Genomic DNA, 18,682 nt, shown 5'->3' on the forward strand with positions numbered 1-18,682 from the left:
ATTTCTGCTGTTCAGGACTAGAGAACTGTATTTTTCAGCGTTAGCAGTTTGTAACGGTTCTACCCCTCTTAGGCCCCCTCAAGGAGCATGGAAAGTCATTATGAATGGTATTCTGTTCAGCAGTGATGCTCTTTCATGACCGTCTTTTATTTACCCCTGTGAATTCACATGGCTTTTAAAAGATGTTCCACAGTCCCCAGACCAACAGCAAAACCTGTGATTATTAAAACATAATCAGGTCAGCTGGCACTGACAGTTAAGATCACTTGTTTTTTCCTATTTGAAGATGGCTGTACTGTGAGTACTAGGTATACAATTTGTATGTAGGTGTTTGTCTTTGAGTTAACTTTTTGGGATTATCAGAGTGTTGGCCATGTATTCATTTGTTTCTCAGTATTTGGACTTGACTGTGCTTATATGTGTGTCCCAGCTGTGTGTAGTGGTGAGATCACAGACTCAGCTGGGGTGGTTCTCTCTCCAAACTGGCCCGAGGCCTACGACAAGGGCCAGGACTGCATCTGGGGCATCCATGTGGAAGAGGACAAAAGGATCATGCTGGACATCCAAGTGTAAGTGCCAGCTCTCCACTCCAATAGCAGCAGAGGTCACACTGAAGTTCAAACCAACCTCATGTCATTTAATGTCATAGCTTGCTTTTCTTCTTCGTGAAAATGTTAAAGAGTAGATAGATCTATTTCAAGTTATGCTGCATAGGGTAAAAGCCTTTTTCACTACATGCACAAACACTCACATACCAATAGGCAAAAGGATACATCAAACATAGGCAAAAGGATACTGCAAGTTCAGTAGGCAAAATCTCAGAATGTAGAACTATCCTAAAGGGAGAGCATTGCTACTGATGTTGTACTCAGAAATGAAATCTATGTTTTCATCCAGTCCATTGAATATTCAGCACAGCTTCCAGCACACTCTCTGACCAGATTAGCCAGTAAGCCTCCATGCTCTCCCTTTCCCTAGTGTGTGTCTCAGAGTTGCCTTTCAGAATACGCTCTGGCAGTGAGACCATTCCGAGCCACTTACCTAGCTCTCGCAACAACATTAATTCACCACTTAAACATACACAAACACTCCTGCAGCACTTTCACTAGGCCCTGGCCCCTCCAATAGTTTTTTGTGTTCTGCTGATCCTCTGCTGTCTCTTCAGAGCACTCTGCCAAGAGAATGGACCAGTTAAGTTTGACATGATCAGAGAGCCTGCCTCCCTCATCTTCCAGAGTGAAGTCTCTTTAAAGTTTCACACGGCCCCAATGTTTATACTCTATACACAAGAGTTCCCCAACTGGCCCCCAGGGGGGTTTATTTGCCCCCCCCCCCCCCCCCCCCCAAGTTTTCTGAGCAAAAATAAATACATGTAATTGTTGGACATAAAATAATGTAAAAACACCAGTTATTTTAATCTGTTCCCAAGTATTCCCATGCATAATAGAGAGACACGTGATCTGTTTGTGATTCTTACGATCAAATTGCAGTCTACAAATAATTTGTAATTATGTTCGGCCCCCCGATCATCCACTCACAAACAAATCGGCCCGCGGCTGAATCTATTTGATGATCCCTGCTATACACTGTGTGTGTGTGCATGCGTGCGTGTGTGCACGTGCATGAGTAATGTTTACTCTTTGGCAGTCAAACAAGTTCATATGGGTTTCATACGCTAGCTGCATGCTGTCCACAGAGTATATAGCGGCTTAACTCCCATGAGATACCATAATGTGCATATTTCTTCTCATCATATGTGAATCATGTTTTTGCCTGAAACAGTAGTACAGGAGCATTGAAAGGTTAACTCACATTAAAAAAAAAACTACAGTTTACTATAGAATACTACCGTTTACTATAGAATACCACAGTACTTACTATAGAATTCTGTAGTAAACTGTAGTACACTGTACAAAACACTATAGTATCCCTCGATCATGTGTAGTACATATAGTTGTCATTTTGTTGTGTACTCTAGAATACTATAGTAAATACTACAGTATTATCCACAAAAAAACACTGTAGTAAATACTACAGAAATGTCTGCAAAAACACTACAGTCCACAAAAACATGTTAATTTTTACTACAGTATCACATTTGCATATATCCTGTCCATTCCCCTCCCCCATATCCCAATTTCTGCTACCTGTAACTGAGAAACCTACATGCCAAGTATAGCTCATATATTGTGTTCCCTACAGGTTATAGAAAAGAGCAGAAGCTCTGAACTCTCAGTTCAGAACTCAGTCCTACCTACCTACCTGCCTACTTACCTACAGTGCATTCAGAAAGTATTCAGACCCCTTGACTTTTTCCACATTTTGTTACGTTACAGCCTTATTCTAAAATGGATTAAATTGTTTTTTTCCCTCATCAATCTACACACAATACCCCATAATGACAAAGTAAAAACAGGATTTAGAACATTTTGCAAATGTATATTTCAAAAAAATAGTGAAATATCACATTTAAATAAGTATTCAGACCCTTTACTCAGTACTTTGTTGAAGCACCTTTGGAAGTGATTACAGCCTCAAGTCTTCTTCGGTATGACGCTACAAGCTTGGCACACCTGTATTTGGGGAGTTTCTCCCATTCTTCTCTGCAGTCTGGGCTCTGGCTGGGCCACTCAAGAACATTCAGAGACTTGTCCCGAAGCCACTCCTGCATTGTCTTGGCTGTGTGCTTAGGGTCGTTGTCCTGTTGGAAGGTGAACCTTCATCCCAGTCTGAGGTCCTGAGCACTCTGGAGCAGGTTTTCATCAAGGATCTCTCTTTACTTTGCTCCGTTCATCTTTCCCTCGATCCTGACTAGTCTCCCAGTCCCTGCCGCTGAAAAACATCCCTACAGCATGATGCTGCCACCACCATGCTTCACCGTAGGGATGGTGCCAGGTTTCCTCCAGACATGACTCTTGGCATTCAGGCCAAAGAGTTCAATCTTGATTTCATCACACCAGCGAATCTTGTTTCTCATAGTCTGAGAGTCCTTTAGGTGCCTTTTGGCAAACTCCAAGTGGTCTGTCATGTGCCTTTTACTGAGGAGTGGCTTCCGTTTGGCCACTCTACCATAAAGGCCTGCTTGGTGGTGTGCTGCAGAGATGGTTGTCCTTCTGGAAGGTTATCTTACCTCCACAGAGGAACTCTGGAGCTCTGTCAGAGTGACCATCGGGTTCTTGGTCACCTCCCTGACCAAGGCCCTTCTCCCCCGATTGCTCAGTTTGACCGGGCGGCCAGCTCTAGGAAGAGCCTTGGTGTTTCCAAACTTCTTCCATTTAAGAATGATGGAGGCCATTGTGTTCTTGGGGACCTTCAATGCTGCAGAAATGTTTTGGTACCCTTCCCCAGAGCTGTGCCTCAACACAATCCTCTCGGAGCTCTATGGACAATTCCTTCGACCTCATGGCTTGATTTTTGCTCTGACACGCACCGTCAACTGTGGGACCTTACATAGACCTTATATGTGTGCCTTTCCAAATCAAGTTGTAGAAACTCCAATCAAGTTGTAGAAACATCTCAAGGATGATCAATGGAAACAGGATGCACCTGAGCTCAATTTCGAGTCTCATAGCAAAGGGTCTGAATACTTTTGTATTTGTATTTTCTATACATTTGCAAACATTTCTAAAAACGTTTTTTTGCTTTGTCATTATGGGGTATTGTGTGTAGATTGAAAAAAGTATTTAATCAATTTTAGAATAAGGCTGTAACATAACAAAATGTGGAAAAGTAAAGGGGTCTGAATACTTTCCGAATGCATTGTACCAACCCACAGGTTATGGAAAATGGGCTCTTTTAGTATTGCTCCCCCACTCACGTCTATGTCAAAGATAATAAAACAAAAACACTTCGGGACAAGTCTCTGAATGTACTTGAGTGGCCCAGCCAGAGCCCAGACTGCAGAGAAGAATGGGAGAAATCCAAACCATCTAATTTGGATGAATGGCAGTAGAGGCATAATCCTGATTTTTACTTATGCAGGAAAATAAAACAAAGGCATGACTGGAACCATCTATGAATCACTGCTAGGCAAATCCCCGCCTTATCTTAGCTCATTGGTCACCATAGCAGCACCCACCCGTAGTCTGCGCTCCAGCAGGTATATCTCACTGGTCATTCCCAAAGCCAACACCTCCTTTGGCCGCCATTCCTTCCAGTTCTCTGCTGCCAATGACTGGAACGAATTGCAAAAATCTCTGAAGCTGGAGACTCTTATCTCCCTCACTAACTTTAAGCATCAGTTGTCAGAGCACCTTACCGATCACTGCACATGTACACAGCCCATCTGAAATTAGCTCACCCAACTACCTCATCCCTATATTGTTATTTATTTTGCTCTTTTGCACCCCAGTATCTCTATTTGCACATAATCTCTTGCACATCTAGCATTCCAGTGTTAATACTAATTGTAATTATTTTGCACTATAGCCTATTTATTGCCTTACCTCCATAACTTGCTACATTTGCACACACTGTATATATATTTTCTGTTGTATTTTTTTGACTTTATGTTTTTTTTTACCCCATATGTAACTCTGTGTTGTTGTTTTTATCGCACTGCTTTGCTTTATCTTGGCCAGGTTGCAGTTGTAAATGAGAACTTGTTCTCAACTGGCTTACCTGGTTAAATAAAGGTTAAAAAAACAAACAAAAAAAATATATCAGAAATTGTGTAATAAAATGATTGTCAACCTAAAATATTGGCATATAATCATAAATACAGTTTATATGGGTTTTATATACATTTTCTGTATAAATAGCATTTAAAATATATGTAAACAGATCGTAAATGTAAGAAGAAAAGCTGAGAGTGCAATTATATGATACAATATCAGCATTTGTTGCATTTACAACTTGTCTATGTCCTATCATCTACTGATTTCAGTCAGTGTATGGCTGTGGATTGACTGCATTGTTTGAATGGAATATTGGGATATTGGCAGTTAATTTGAAAAATGTATGGAATCATTCCTCTAAAACTGGCTGCCTAGATAGCTAACAAACATACAGTGGAGATAAATGATTGAAATTAATTATTTTACACAATATCACAGCACTGGCAAACCATGGTTGACCAACTCCCTGACCAAAATGGCTGACTTTTATCCCGTCATAAGAAGGTTCATGTCCATTCTAGTATTCTAAATCCTAATTCTATGGTGTTGACCTCAAAACTCTCCCCCATACAGCCCCTCACAGAACCCAAACTCTCCAATGTGTCCACTGGCATATGGATCATTATCAGTGAGACACATCAAATGAGAGCCACAGATGGAAGGGAATGATAGCGGCAGGGCGTGCCAATGACACACACATCCCTAATCATACACATTTTACATTTACATTTTAGTCATTTAGCAGGCGCTCTTATCCAGAGCGACTTACAGTTATCGCATTCATCTTAAGATAGGTGGGACAACCACATATCACATTCATAGTAAGTACATTTTTCCTCAATAAAGTAGCTATCAGCAAAGTCAGAGCTAGTAAGGGGGGAAAATAAAGCCAAGTGGGGTTTATTTGATGGGCTTGGGGTTTAAATAACATTTCTGATACTTTAGTCAGGAGTCATGTTGCTCGTGAGCATCTCAAACAATACAAAATTAACTGATGCATCTGAAAACATTTGTCTGGCTAAGATACTGTTTATGACTGACCCTGTATAACAACCCTTTTCACAGCACTGGTGTAGGTGACAATACAACATCTTATTTTTTCTTATTTTTCTGCTTTAAGAAAATTCACAAATAAATTAGTTTGAATAAGGCTGTGAGAATCTTTACAGAGAGTTTACTGACTGACTAAGTTCCCTGGGCCTTGAATTTCGGTATCATTCTTAGCCACATAAGCTTCCATTAAATTGATCCTGCTCTACCCAACTCCAGCTAAGCTCCAACCTGGTCAGGCATGCTTACATGGCAGAAACCCACTGCTTCCCTGACCCTGCAAGACCCCACCGTCACACTGTTGGTCATTTATCTGAAATGAGTCTGCTGGTCTTGTCTCGGGTGAGTGAGTGAGTGAGTGAGTGAGTGAGTGAGTGAGTGAGTGAGTGAGTGAGTGAGTGAGTGAGTGAGTGAGTGAGTGAGAGAGAGAGAGAGAGAGAGAGAGAGAGAGAGAGAGAGAGAGAGAGAGAGAGAGAGAGAGAGAGAGAGAGAGAGAGAGAGAGAGAGAGAGAGAGAGAGAGAGAGAGAGAGAGAGAGAGAGAGAGAGAGAGAGTACCTGTGTGAGTAGCAGGAAGGGAAACACCTCTGATGGGTGGAAGCGGGCTCATTATAAGGGTGGGCACACACTTTTCCCTGTTAATGAGAATCCTTTCTCTCCTCTATTATCATTCATCACTGTGCCTGTGCTCGCAATTACTGAGGAACAGTGTGCATAATGAGGACTGATTAATTAATTTAGGCCAAACTAGGAGGGCTGGCTCACTGCTCATTAAGACAGCACACTTGGGGGCATGGACAGGCGGGCGGCAGCACAGGTGACAGTCATGCACACCTGCCTGTGACTCACACCACCGGGATGTCTAGGGTAGATGCCAGGTGAAGATATAAGTGTTGTTTCACCAATAACAACCTCCATACATACTGCAGCTAGCTACCAGGGTTGGGGTCAATTCGGAATTTCAGAATTTAATTAAATTCAACCATGATTTCAAATTTTAATTTGAATTGGAAACACCCCACGGAAAGTAGAATTTGAATTGAATTTAAATTAAAGGAAATAAAAAAGGAAAAGCATTTGCCACTTATTACTGCAAAGAATACAGATACCATTCCAAATATCTAGATTCAAACTCAAAAATTGTCACACAGTATTTTTAATTTATTTTTTGTCATGAGATTAGATGGATCCCTTCCATTCTATAGTGTTTGATGCATTCTGGGAAAGGTATTTTAATGAATATTTAATAACATATAAGTGAATTGTGAATTATTTTAAACCTACAAAGGGATCTTAGAAAATGTCCAGACTACTGTAACTATTTACATAGTATTGGTCACCATATGTCAAAATAAACCCTCTAGTGGAGGCTCTGGGAATAGCATGTGGATTACTGACTAAGATAACAGGCTCATGCATCTGTTTTGCAACTGTCAGTGCTATAGGTTATAGTCATCATAAATAGATGGATCTAGACTGATGGTGGTCCTCTGGACTTTGGAATGTATCCTCCCCTCCCCTCTTCCCTCTTCCTCTCCAGGCTGGCAGGGTGCCTGTACGCAGGGCAGTGTGGTGTGTGTTGCCCCCGGGGGCACAGGGATTTGGCAGGAATGTCATTAATAAGTCATTTTTCATACGCTCCCTGGCCCAGGCACCAAAGCCCTGGCCTTTAAAAATCAATATTTAACTTTCTAATTAAAAAGATAAAGCTAAACGAACGGGAAAACCTCATTCCATGTAATTGTTTAGAAATAACTAAAGTCCAGATAAAGCCAGGGTTGAGAGCGAATAGCTGTGTTTACTTACCATCTCAGAAGTGTTCACCGTGTCTGGAACAGCCAGGGAGGCTCTGTCAGCCATGACTGTTTTTACATTAAATCTAGGAGAGGAACTCAAACAATGGAACGGGTGCGTGCTGGTTCTCTGCTTAGAAAGTGTCCCACACTCTCAGCCCAGCCCTCCAGAGCCAGCATGCCACTGGACCAGGGCAGCACACAGCCTTCCACAGTCTCTCATGACTGGACACATCCACTGAGAGAGCTGCTCCATGGGTCCACAGATACACTTCTAGAGAATGCTTACATTTACTGGATGCTTCTGGGCAGCATGCTAGTATTAAAATCTGAGTTAAGTTTGAGCTGTCCAACACCTCTGAGATTGAGGCGTTTGTAATTACTTCCTGCTCGGATTCTGCCTGCCTCAAGCTTTTTCCTCTCATGGAGACAGGGAAATGAAGATACTACAGAATGCTCTTCATTCTGTTTGGTTTGTGTCTGGATTCACAGCCTCCTGACCAGCTGTTTTGCATGCTTCTATTTCTGCAGGGGAAAACTGCTTTTACAGCAGCTCGATCCCTGAGAGCAATCTCAATCTCAAGTACCTGTACACTTGTGTGAAAGCAACAAAAGTGTGTGTGGGCATGCGTGCGTGCGTGCGTGCGTGTGTGTGTGTGTGTGTGCACGCATTTCCAACATTTCTGGGGAGCTGCAGCAACAGAGCTTCCCACAGGCTTACTCCACATTTGCCCAAGGCTCATTCGTTTTTTTTTGACATAGCATCACATCCCATCACTCTGTGGCTGTCCCTCCTCGTGTATCTACCTCTGCTTGTGTATCTGACAGGGCAATAAAGGGTCTGTTAGATTCTGGTCCAATGATTTTACATACATAGGCAAATAACACCATAAAGTACTATTTCAAGGTGCATGTGTTTTGGTCTTCATGCTGGTGCATTGTGTTGTTTGCCCATGATAATTTGGATCAGTGGACTTAATCACTGGCTTAATAAGGCAGCCGATCCATGTCAAACCTGTCAATTCCACAACCTCTCATTCCCATCCATCCTACAGGCGTTTGCTGTTGGAGTGCCTCGACCCAGGGTTTAAGTGGGAAAATGGAGATCTAATTTGATTTTATGCCCGTCCTGCAGACTAGAGGGAGTACTTTGTCAGGCTTCACCTTGTTTGGCTCTCATCTCCGTCTTTGCCATCCCTGATTTGTATTCTGGAGTTGAAGGCGAGTTAGATAAGCCCAAATCTGACCGCAGGCACACTGGGCAGGCACACAGTGGTGTCTGCCTACCTCCTTGCTAAGATGCCCTGTGGGCATCGCCCCGTTTAATAAGAGCTTAAGCAATGGATTGAAATGGTCTGCCACAATCCATCAACACAGACACACACACACACACAGTAAAGTGTTAATCTTCACCTTACAAGGAACTATGAAGGAGAGCAGAGGTAGAGATAGTCCGTCCTTTGGGTGCCCATCCTCAAAAAAGTCATGTGCACTTTCTCATGTAAATGAAATGTATTCTGCATCCAAGCATGTAGCGGATGCAGGAGACAGGTGATTGATAGGTACAAGAGGATTGCTCTTACCCATTGCTGTCTGGAGAACGCAGCCCCCCTCCTTTATCACTCTTAAAGGAAAACTCCCCCATCTTGAATGTTATATTGTTTTTGTGCATCTCTGAGCAATGTTGTATCGATTCCCGGGGTCATTTCATGTTTTCATCTGCATCTGAGCTATTGTCATTCAAGCAGGCAGAAATTTGGCCAGTATGACGTGGCATTGCGATAAAGCCACTCTCACTACAGTGGAAGTTAATAGGAATACAGTTTTTAGATCGCGAAACTGGCCGATGTCATAATGCGGGACGTTGTCTTCTCTTGAATGAGCCATTGATAATATTTTTTTGCAATATTCCTACCTCGAGAAATGTGTAATTTAACCCATAAAAGTCTAAGCACATATATTTAAACCCTTATTTTTGGCACTAAACAGTCTAAGCCCTGTCTAACCCGGGGGGAACAACAGATAGTCACCCAAAAAAATCTAAAGGAAGTTTGTTCTGAAGTGTCTCACCTTTACACAGAGGAGTCATATTAGTGTGTAGCCCAAACTGTTCAGACGCTACAGACAGAAGTTGGCAGATCGGCTGTACCAATTACAGACGAGTCCCAAGATGGAGAACACCATCGTGAGAGTCTCGTCTTTCCATAGAGGCGTCTTAGTAGTTTTGTAAGCCAAACCATTCGGACGCTACAGATGTTGTTGTGAGAAGACCGATTTTCGGTATGTCTCATGGTCTGTCAAACACCACTCTAGCTCTGCCACCTTGCAACATAGGCGGATGCGGTGAATTGAGACACATCCAAGGCAAAAAAACAGATATCGCTAACTTAAACTGACAGATTTTTATAGAGATGTATTTATTATGCTAATTAGATTTCCACAGGGACGCGGACATCGACCTTAGGGGGTTTTAACAGAGGGTCCACCACATTTCTCCTATTTGTCGGCCTCTTCAGTCCAGGGTGCATTGCATGGTGCCGTTGCACGGACGTTGTCAATGTCAGACCACTCTGCACACCGATCTGCAGGTTGAACACGTTGATATTGTAGACTCATAAATTGATAGTGCAGTTTGTTTAGGCGATTTTACAGCTAACCAGCTACTTCACATGCTGACATTGACTTTGGTATTATTTTCTGTAGCTACGTTTGCTAACTGTCTATCTAGCTAGCCAGCCAGCCAGCCCATACAGATCCCTTATCTTAATTTGAGCCAGTTTCACAGAGCAGGAAACTAATTCTGCAGCAACAGGACATGTGAATTCTTATTGATGAATGGATATTTTTTACAGGGGTTGATACATTTTTCATTAGGGCTAATCAAGTCAGAAAGTATAAAGTGGAAATTACAAACTTTAAAAGCTTTTTTAAATCTCTAATACACTACAAGTTTGCATTACTTGCAGTGCAGGAAAATTCCTGCAACAACAGGATGATCAAATTACAGATATGGTATCTGTATAGAGAGATTGCATTATGGGTTTTGTAGTCGACTTGAGCTGCACAATGATTTTCACATGTTTCTACCAACCTTATAACGACAAAATGAAATATAATGTTCTCACATATTAGTGTTATTTAACACTGTAAATTATAGGAATGAGTGGTTTTGGGTGGATTTGTCCTTTTACGTGCTCTCCTACACAGAGGCTGTGAATATTAATATGGCCCATCCGTGGGCCGCACAGACATCTGCAAAGCTATTCTGACACCTGCTCCTGGTTGCACACTGAACACTGGAGCTTTCTCTGCTGAAATCATCTATGGGGACCAGAGTTTTTCACTGCTTATTTTTCCATTCTTTCTCCTCTTTCTTCTTTGAATAAAGGTCAGGCTTTGCTCTTGCTCCAGAAAGAGAGAGGGCAATGAGTCTAAGTCCTCTGTTTGGAAAGGTTAATGAATTCAGAAGTTAGGCTGAGGCAGCTGAGCCCCCAAGTCAAGCTGTGACAGGTTTTATGTGTGTGTCATCATGGAGATACATTGCAGCAATGACAATGGAAAACAGGGCCTATTCCTGACGTTGATGTAATGACAGTATTTATCTATACAATGACCTGCTCAGATGGAGTCCATCCTCCTTCAGCACCTGGTCTTCTTCCATTGTTTACTTTCTTTTCTTCTTATGATGCAGTTTTCTTTTTCTTAGTATGAATAATAGGCTACCCATGTATCTTATTCTCTCAATCATGTGACCCTGTCTAGGACCTCTCCAGTTTGAGGCTCTTTACCTCTATATACCATCTATCAATACCACTCAACAGTTAACCAGTATAGGCATTATTCAGCAATCTAATTTTCCCATGGGGATAAACGATGTAGTTCCCCCTGAGTGAATGGCAATGAGGAATTGTGAGTTATCATTATACTTTCACTTCAGCAAATACATCTTCCAGTACATATTCATTGAAGAGAGAGAGAGAGCTCTGTGGAGTCAGAGGAAACAGAGACAAATTAGAATTATTGTAAAATTGACTGTGTCCATAAAATGTATATAGTATGTATAAGCTGGAAGTAGAGGCCTAAGCATTGTTGTACACTAGTTTACTCCAATTAGGGAAGGGGCGGTGGGGTTGGAAAGTAATAAAGATAAATATATTTTTAAAAAGGATATCTATATATATATATATATGTATGTATGTATGTATGTATATGTATATGTATATGTATGTGTATATACAGTGAGGGAAAAAAGTATTTGATCCCCTGCTGATTTTGTACGTTTGCCCACTGACAAAGACATGATCAGTCTATAATTTTAATGGTAGGTTTATTTGAACAGTGAGAGACAGAATAACAACAAAAAAATCCAGAAAAACACATGTAAAAAATCTTATAAATTGATTTGCATTTTAATGAGGGAAATAAGTATTTGACCCCTCTGCAAAACATGACTTAGTACTTGGTGGCAAAACCCTTGTTGGCAATCACAGAGGTCAGACGTTTCTTGTAGTTGGCCACCAGGTTTGCACACGTCTCAGGAGGGATTTTGTCCCACTCCTCTTTGCAGATCTTCTCCAAGTCATTAAGGTTTCGAGCCTGACGTTTGGCAACTCGAACCTTCAGCTCCCTCCACAGATTTTCTATGGGATTAAGGTCTGGAGACTGGCTAGGCCACTCCAGGACCTTAATGTGCTTCTTCTTGAGCCACTTCTTTGTTGCCTTGGCCGTGTGTTTTGGGTCATTGTCATGCTGGAATACCCATCCACGACCCATTTTCAATGCCCTGGCTGGGAAGGAGGTTCTCACCCAAGATTTGACGGTACATGGCCCCGTCCATCGTCCCTTTGATGCGGTGAAGTTGTCCTGTCCCCTTAGCAGAAAAACACCCCCAAAGCATAATGTTTCCACCTCCATGTTTGATGGTGGGGATGGTGTTCTTGGGGTCATAGGCAGCATTCCTCCTCCTCCGAACACGGCGAGTTGAGTTGATGCCAAAGTGCTCGATTTTGGTCTCATCTGACCACAACACTTTCACCCAGTTCTCCTCTGAATCATTCAGATGTTCATTGGCAAACTTCAGACGGGCCTGTATATGTGCTTTCTTGAGCAGGGGGGTGCTACTTGCGGGTGCTACAGGATTTTAGTCCTTCACGGCGTAGTGTGTTACCAATTGTTTTCTTGGTGACTATGGTCCCAGCTGCCTTGAGATCATTGACAAGATCCTCCTGTGTAGTTCTGGGCTGATTCCTCACCGTTCTCATGATCATTGCAACTCCACGAGGTGAGATCTTGCTTGGTGACCCAGGCCGAGAGAGATTGACAGTTATTTTGTGTTTCTTCCATTTGCGAATAATCGCACCAACTGTTGTCACCTTCTCACTAAGCTGCTTGGCGATGGTCTTGTAGCCCATTCCAGCCTTGTGTAGGTCTACAATCTTGTCCCTGACATCTCTGGAGAGCTCTTTGGTCTTGGCCATGGTGGAGAGTTTGGAATGTGATTGATTGATTGCTTCTGTGGACAGGTGTCTTTTATACAGGTAACAAACTGAGATTAGGAGCACTCCCTTTAAGAGTGTGCTCCTAATCTCAGCTCGTTACCTGTATAAAAGACACCTGGGAGCCAGAAATCTTTCTGATTGAGAGGGGGTCAAATACTTATTTCCCTCATTAAAATGCAAATCAATTAATAAAAAAATGTACATGCGTTTTTCTGGATTTTTTTGTTGTTATTCTGTCTCTCACTGTTCAAATAAATCTACCATTAAAATTATAGACTGATCATTTCTTTGTCAGTGGGCAAACGTACAAAATCAGCAGGGGATCAAATACTTTTTTCCCTCACTGTATATATATATATATATATATATATATATATATACACACACAGCTGTGGAAAAAATTAAGAGACCACTGCAAAATTATCAGTTTCTCTGGTTTTACTATTTATAGGTATATGTTTGGGTAAAAATAACATTTTTGTTTTATTTTATAAACTACTGAGAACATTTCTCCCAAATTCCAAATAAAAATATTGTCATTTCGAGCATTTATTTGCAGAAAATGACAACTGGTCAAAATAACAAAAAAGATGCAGTGTTGTCAGACCTCGAATAATGCAAAGAAAATAAGTTAATGTTCTTTTTTAAACAACACAATAGTAATGTTTTAACTTAGGAAGAGTTCATAAATCAATATTTGGTGGAATAACCCAGATTTTCAATCACAGCTTTCATGCGTCTTGGCATGCTCTCCACCAGTCTTTCACATTGATGTTGTGTGACTTTATGCCACTCCTGGCGCAAAAATTCAAGCAGCTCGGCTTTGTTTGATGGCTTGTGACCATCCATCTTCCTCTTGATCACATTCCAGAAGTTTTCAATGGGGTTCAGGTCTAGAGATTGGGCTGGCCATGACAGGGTCTTGATCTGGTGGTCCTCCATCCACACCTTGATTGACCTGGCTGTGTGGCATGGCACATTGTCCTGGTGGAAAAACCAATCCTCAGAGTTGGGGAACAATGTCAGAGCTAAAGGAAGCAAGTTTTCTTCCAGGACAACCTTGTACGTGGCTTGATTCATGCGTCCTTCACAAAGACAAATCTGCCTGATTCCAGCCTTGCTGAAGCACCCCCAGATCATCACCGATCCTCCACCAAATTTCACAGTGGTTGCGAGACACTGTGGCTTGTAGGCCTCTCCAGGTCTCTGTCTAACCATTAGATGACCAGGTGTTGGGCAAAGCTGAAAATTGGACTCATCAGAGAAGATGACCTTACTCTAGTCCTCTACAGTCCAATCCTTATGGTCTTTTGCAAACCTCAATCAATGAGAAGCAAAGAAGAGCCAGGCTAAGGGCTTTTTTCTAGCTTTGCACGACTTCAGCCCTGCCCCTAGGAGCCTGTTTCGAACCGTCCTCGCCGTGCACTTCACCCCAGCTGCTGTTTGCCATTCTTTTTGAACGCTTCTTTTCCTCACTCAAAACTTTCCTTTTCAACTCTTTTGGCATGGCCAATATTTAGTTATTTATTAATATTTCTTTTGAAGTACTATTAGCACTGTTTTTGCCATTCAGCTGGTCCTATTGCAAGAGGATAGTGATGACCACAGCAGTGGTTTTTATACTTTTCCTCGTTAAATAAAATGTGGTTCATGTGATCACCTAATCAGTACCTAATTCAGTAGAATGAGGTGTGCCTGTGTTGGAATTCAACAGACACTGGAATGGAATGGCTGTCATACATGTAGAGATGCTGATTTAAGAAAAATTTGCAGTGGTCTCTTAATTTTTTCCACAGCTGTGTGTATATATATATATATATATACACATACAGTGGGGAGAACAAGTATTTGATACACTGCCGATTTTGCAGGTTTTCCTACTTACAAAGCATGTAGAGGTCTGTAATTTTTTATCATAGGTACACTTCAACTGTGAGAGACGGAATCTAAAACAAAAATCCAGAAAATCACATTGTCTGATTTTTAAGTAATTAATTTGCATTTTATTGCATGACATAAGTATTTGATCACCTACCAACCAGTAAGAATTCCATCTCTCACAGACCTGTTAGTTTTTCTTTAAGAAGCCCTCCTGTTCTCCACTCATTACCTGTATTAACTGCACCTGTTTGAACTCGTTACCTGTATAAAAGACACCTGTCCACACACTCAAACAGACTCCAACCTCTCCACAATGGCCAAGACCAGAGAGCTGTGTAAGGACATCAGGGATAAAATTGTTGACCTGCACAAGGCTGGGATGGGCTACAGGACAATAGGCAAGCAGCTTGGTGAGAAGGCAACAACTGTTGGCGCAATTATTAGAAAATGGAAGAAGTTCAAGATGACGGTCAATCACCCTCGGTCTGGGGCTCCATGCAAGATCTCACCTCGTGGGGCATCAATGATCATGAGGAAGGTGAGGGATCAGCCCAGAACTACACGGCAGGACCTGGTCAATGACCTGAAGAGAGCTGGGACCACAGTCTCAAAGAAAACCATTAGTAACACACTACGCCGTCATGGATTAAAATCCTGCAGCGCATGCAAGGTCCCCCTGCTCAAGCCAGCGCATGTCCAGGCCCGTCTGAAGTTTGCCATTGACCATCTGGATGATCCAGAGGAGGAATGGGAGAAGGTCATGTGGTCTGATGAGAAAAAATATAGCTTTTTGGTCTAAACTCCACTCGCTGTGTTTGGAGGAAGAAGAAGGATGAGTACAACCCCAAGAACACAAATCCCAAACGTGAAGCATGGAGATGGAAACATCATTCTTTGGGGATGCTTTTCTGCAAAGGGGACAGGACGACTGCACCGTATTGAGGGGATGATGGAGGGGGCCATGTATCACGAGATCTTGGCCAACAACCTCCTTCCCTCAGTAAGAGCATTGAAGATGGGTCGTGGCTGGGTCTTCCAGCATGACAACGACCCGAAACACACAGCCAGGGCAACTAAGGAGTGGCTCCGTAAGAAGCATCTCAAGGTCCTGGAGTGGCCTAGCCAGTCTCCAGACCTGAACCCAATAGAACATCTTTGGAGGGAGCTGAAAGTCCGTATTGCCCAGCGACAGCCCCAAAACCTGAAGGTCTGGAGAAGGTCTGTATGGAGGAGTGGGCCAAAATCCCTGCTGCAAATCAAATCAAATCAAATTGTATTGGTCACATGCGCCGAATACAACAGGTGCAGACATTACAGTGAAATGCTTACTTACAGCCCTTAACCAACAGTGCATTTATTTTAAACAAAAAAAGTAAGAATAAAACAACAACAAAAAAAGTGTTGAGAAAAAAAGAGCAGAAGTAAAATAAAGTGACAGTAGGGAGGCTATATATACAGTAAAATAAAGTGACAGTAGGGAGGCTATATATACAGGGGGGTACCGTTGCAGAGTCAATGTGCGGGGGCACCGGCTAGTTGAGGTAGTTGAGGTAATATGTACATGTGGGTAGAGTTAAAGTGACTATGCATAAGTACTTACTTAACAGAGTAGCAGCAGCGTAAAAAGGATGGGTGGGGGGGCAGTGCAAATAGTCCGGGTAGCCATGATTAGCTGTTCAGGAGTCTTATGGCTTGGGGGTAGAAGCTGTTGAGAAGTCTTTTGGACCTAGACTTGGCACTCCGGTACCGCTTGCCGTGCGGTAGCAGAGAGAACAGTCTATGACTAGGGTCAGTCTATGACCAGGTTTGCACAGTGTGTGCAAACCTGGTCAAGACCTACAGGAAATGTATGATCTCTGTAATTGCAAACAAAGGTTTCTGTACCAAATATTAAGTTCTGCTTTTCTGATGTATCAAATACTTATGTCATACAATAAAATGCAAATGAATTACTTAAAAATCATACAAAGTGATTTTCTGGATTTTTGTTTTAGATTCCGTCTCTCACAGTTGAAGTGTACCTATGATAAAAATTACAGACCTCTACATGCCTTGTAAGTAGGAAAACCTGCACAATCGGCAGTGTATCAAATACTTGCTATGAAAAAGTATTTGCCCCCTTTCTAATTTTCTCTACTTTTGCATATTTGTGATACTGAATGTTATCAGATCTTCAACCAAAACCTAATATTAGATAAAGGGAACATAAGTGAACAAATAACAAAACAATTACATATTTATTTTATAAACAAAGTTATGCAACACCCAATTCATGCTTGAAAACCCACACGTCACTGAGTTAAAGCAGTTCTGTATGGAAGAGTGGGCCAAAATTCCTCCACAGCGACGTGAGAGACTGATCAACAACTACAGGAAGCATTTGGTTGCAGCTAAAGGTGGCACAACCAGTTATTGAGTGTAAGGGGGCAATTACTTTTTCACACAGGGGAATTGGGTGTTGCATAACTTTGTTTATGAAATAAATGAAATAAATATGTAATTGTTGTGTTATTTGTTCACTTATGTTCCCTTTATCTAATATTAGGTTTTGGTTGAAGATCTGATAACATTCAGTATCACAAATATGCAAAAGTAGAGAAAATTAGAAAGGGGGCAAATACTTTTTCATAGCACTGTATATATATATATATATTTACGATGCAGACAATTACATTGATGGAAGTTACAATCTATGTGCAATATTAAAGCTGATCTACCCCCTAAAAAAAATACAAAAAATAAAATAAAATAAAAATTACTGCTGAATTATTTCGTGTTTATATCACATCAGATCCATCCAGTGCAAACAGAATTTTGATTTCCCATAAAGCTCTGACATTTCCCTGCAAGACGTCTCCCTCCCTCCCTGACAGTTCTCTGCAGTCGTATTTTGACAGAAACACGCGAAATGAATTGGTATACTTTTTCAGGAGTCAACTTTTGGAGAAAATTAAACATTCCTCTGCTGTGATGTGTGCTCTGTTACTCTTTTGTTCTTATATATGCAGATATAAATTAGACCCTCTGTTTGTCAGATGTGTTGACTGACTCCTGCCTCTCCCTCTCCTTGCAGGCTCAATGTGGGTAAGAATGATCTGTTGACCTTTTACGACGGTGATGACCTAACAGCTAACATCCTGGGTCAGTACAGTGGCACCAGGCCTCGCTTCAAGCTCTACACCTCCATGGCTGATGTCACCATCCAGTTCCAGTCGGACCCTGCTACCAACATCTACGGCTACGGCAACGGCTTCGTGGTCCACTTCTTTGGTGAGACATTATTACTCAGACTGTTTAGTTGTACCTGCACACAGTTTTCTGAGAAATACTTTAATGGAATAATCCTTGGAAGATGGCTTGATAGAAAAAAATAAAACCTCCTTCTCCTGGCTGTGGCAAAATTGTCTATACAGTACACAGAATTCAGTGTTGTTTTTTTTACTATCACAGGCAAAAAATATATATAACTTTTCCTTGGCTGAAAAGAGAGCCTCCAACAAGAGGCTGCTGGTAGCAACCAGTTAGAGAGGGAGATTATTACTAAATACAAAGTAATACCATGCAGAGAGAATGGCAGGATACACGATGAAAAGCAGGGCTTTATCTGCTGTCTTCTCCCTCTGAACGGCCACAGGTGCATAGGATTACGGGACATCAAACACAAAAACACAATTATGTGGCGCGCTTTGTCTACATCAGCTGTATTTGCTGCGTGCTGCACCCCCAGCCGTGTGTGCCATAGTGAAAGAAGAAAAAGGCAGAATGCGTAGTGCCAAACCACCCACTGCCCTCCCCCTGGCTGGCACACAGTGCAATCACTGCAAATTGATGGCATGCTCTTCACAT

At 41.9% G+C, this 18,682-nt stretch overlaps 1 pseudogene across 1 annotated transcript in view; it reads left to right on the forward strand.

Moving 5' to 3' along the window:
• LOC311135652 (seizure protein 6 homolog) overlaps window positions 1–18,682 on the forward strand; it is a 294,033-nt pseudogene that overhangs the window by 245,934 nt on the left and 29,417 nt on the right. Inside the window, exons 9-10 of the transcript in view lie at window positions 431–569; window positions 17,910–18,106. The product of the transcript in view is annotated as a seizure protein 6 homolog (transcript). The remainder of the gene's footprint in view (window positions 1–430; window positions 570–17,909; window positions 18,107–18,682) is intronic.

The sequence above is a fragment of the Coregonus lavaretus genome (assembly GCF_964263955.1).
Source record: "Coregonus lavaretus genome assembly, chromosome: 10".
Classification (NCBI taxonomy): domain Eukaryota; kingdom Metazoa; phylum Chordata; class Actinopteri; order Salmoniformes; family Salmonidae; genus Coregonus; species Coregonus lavaretus.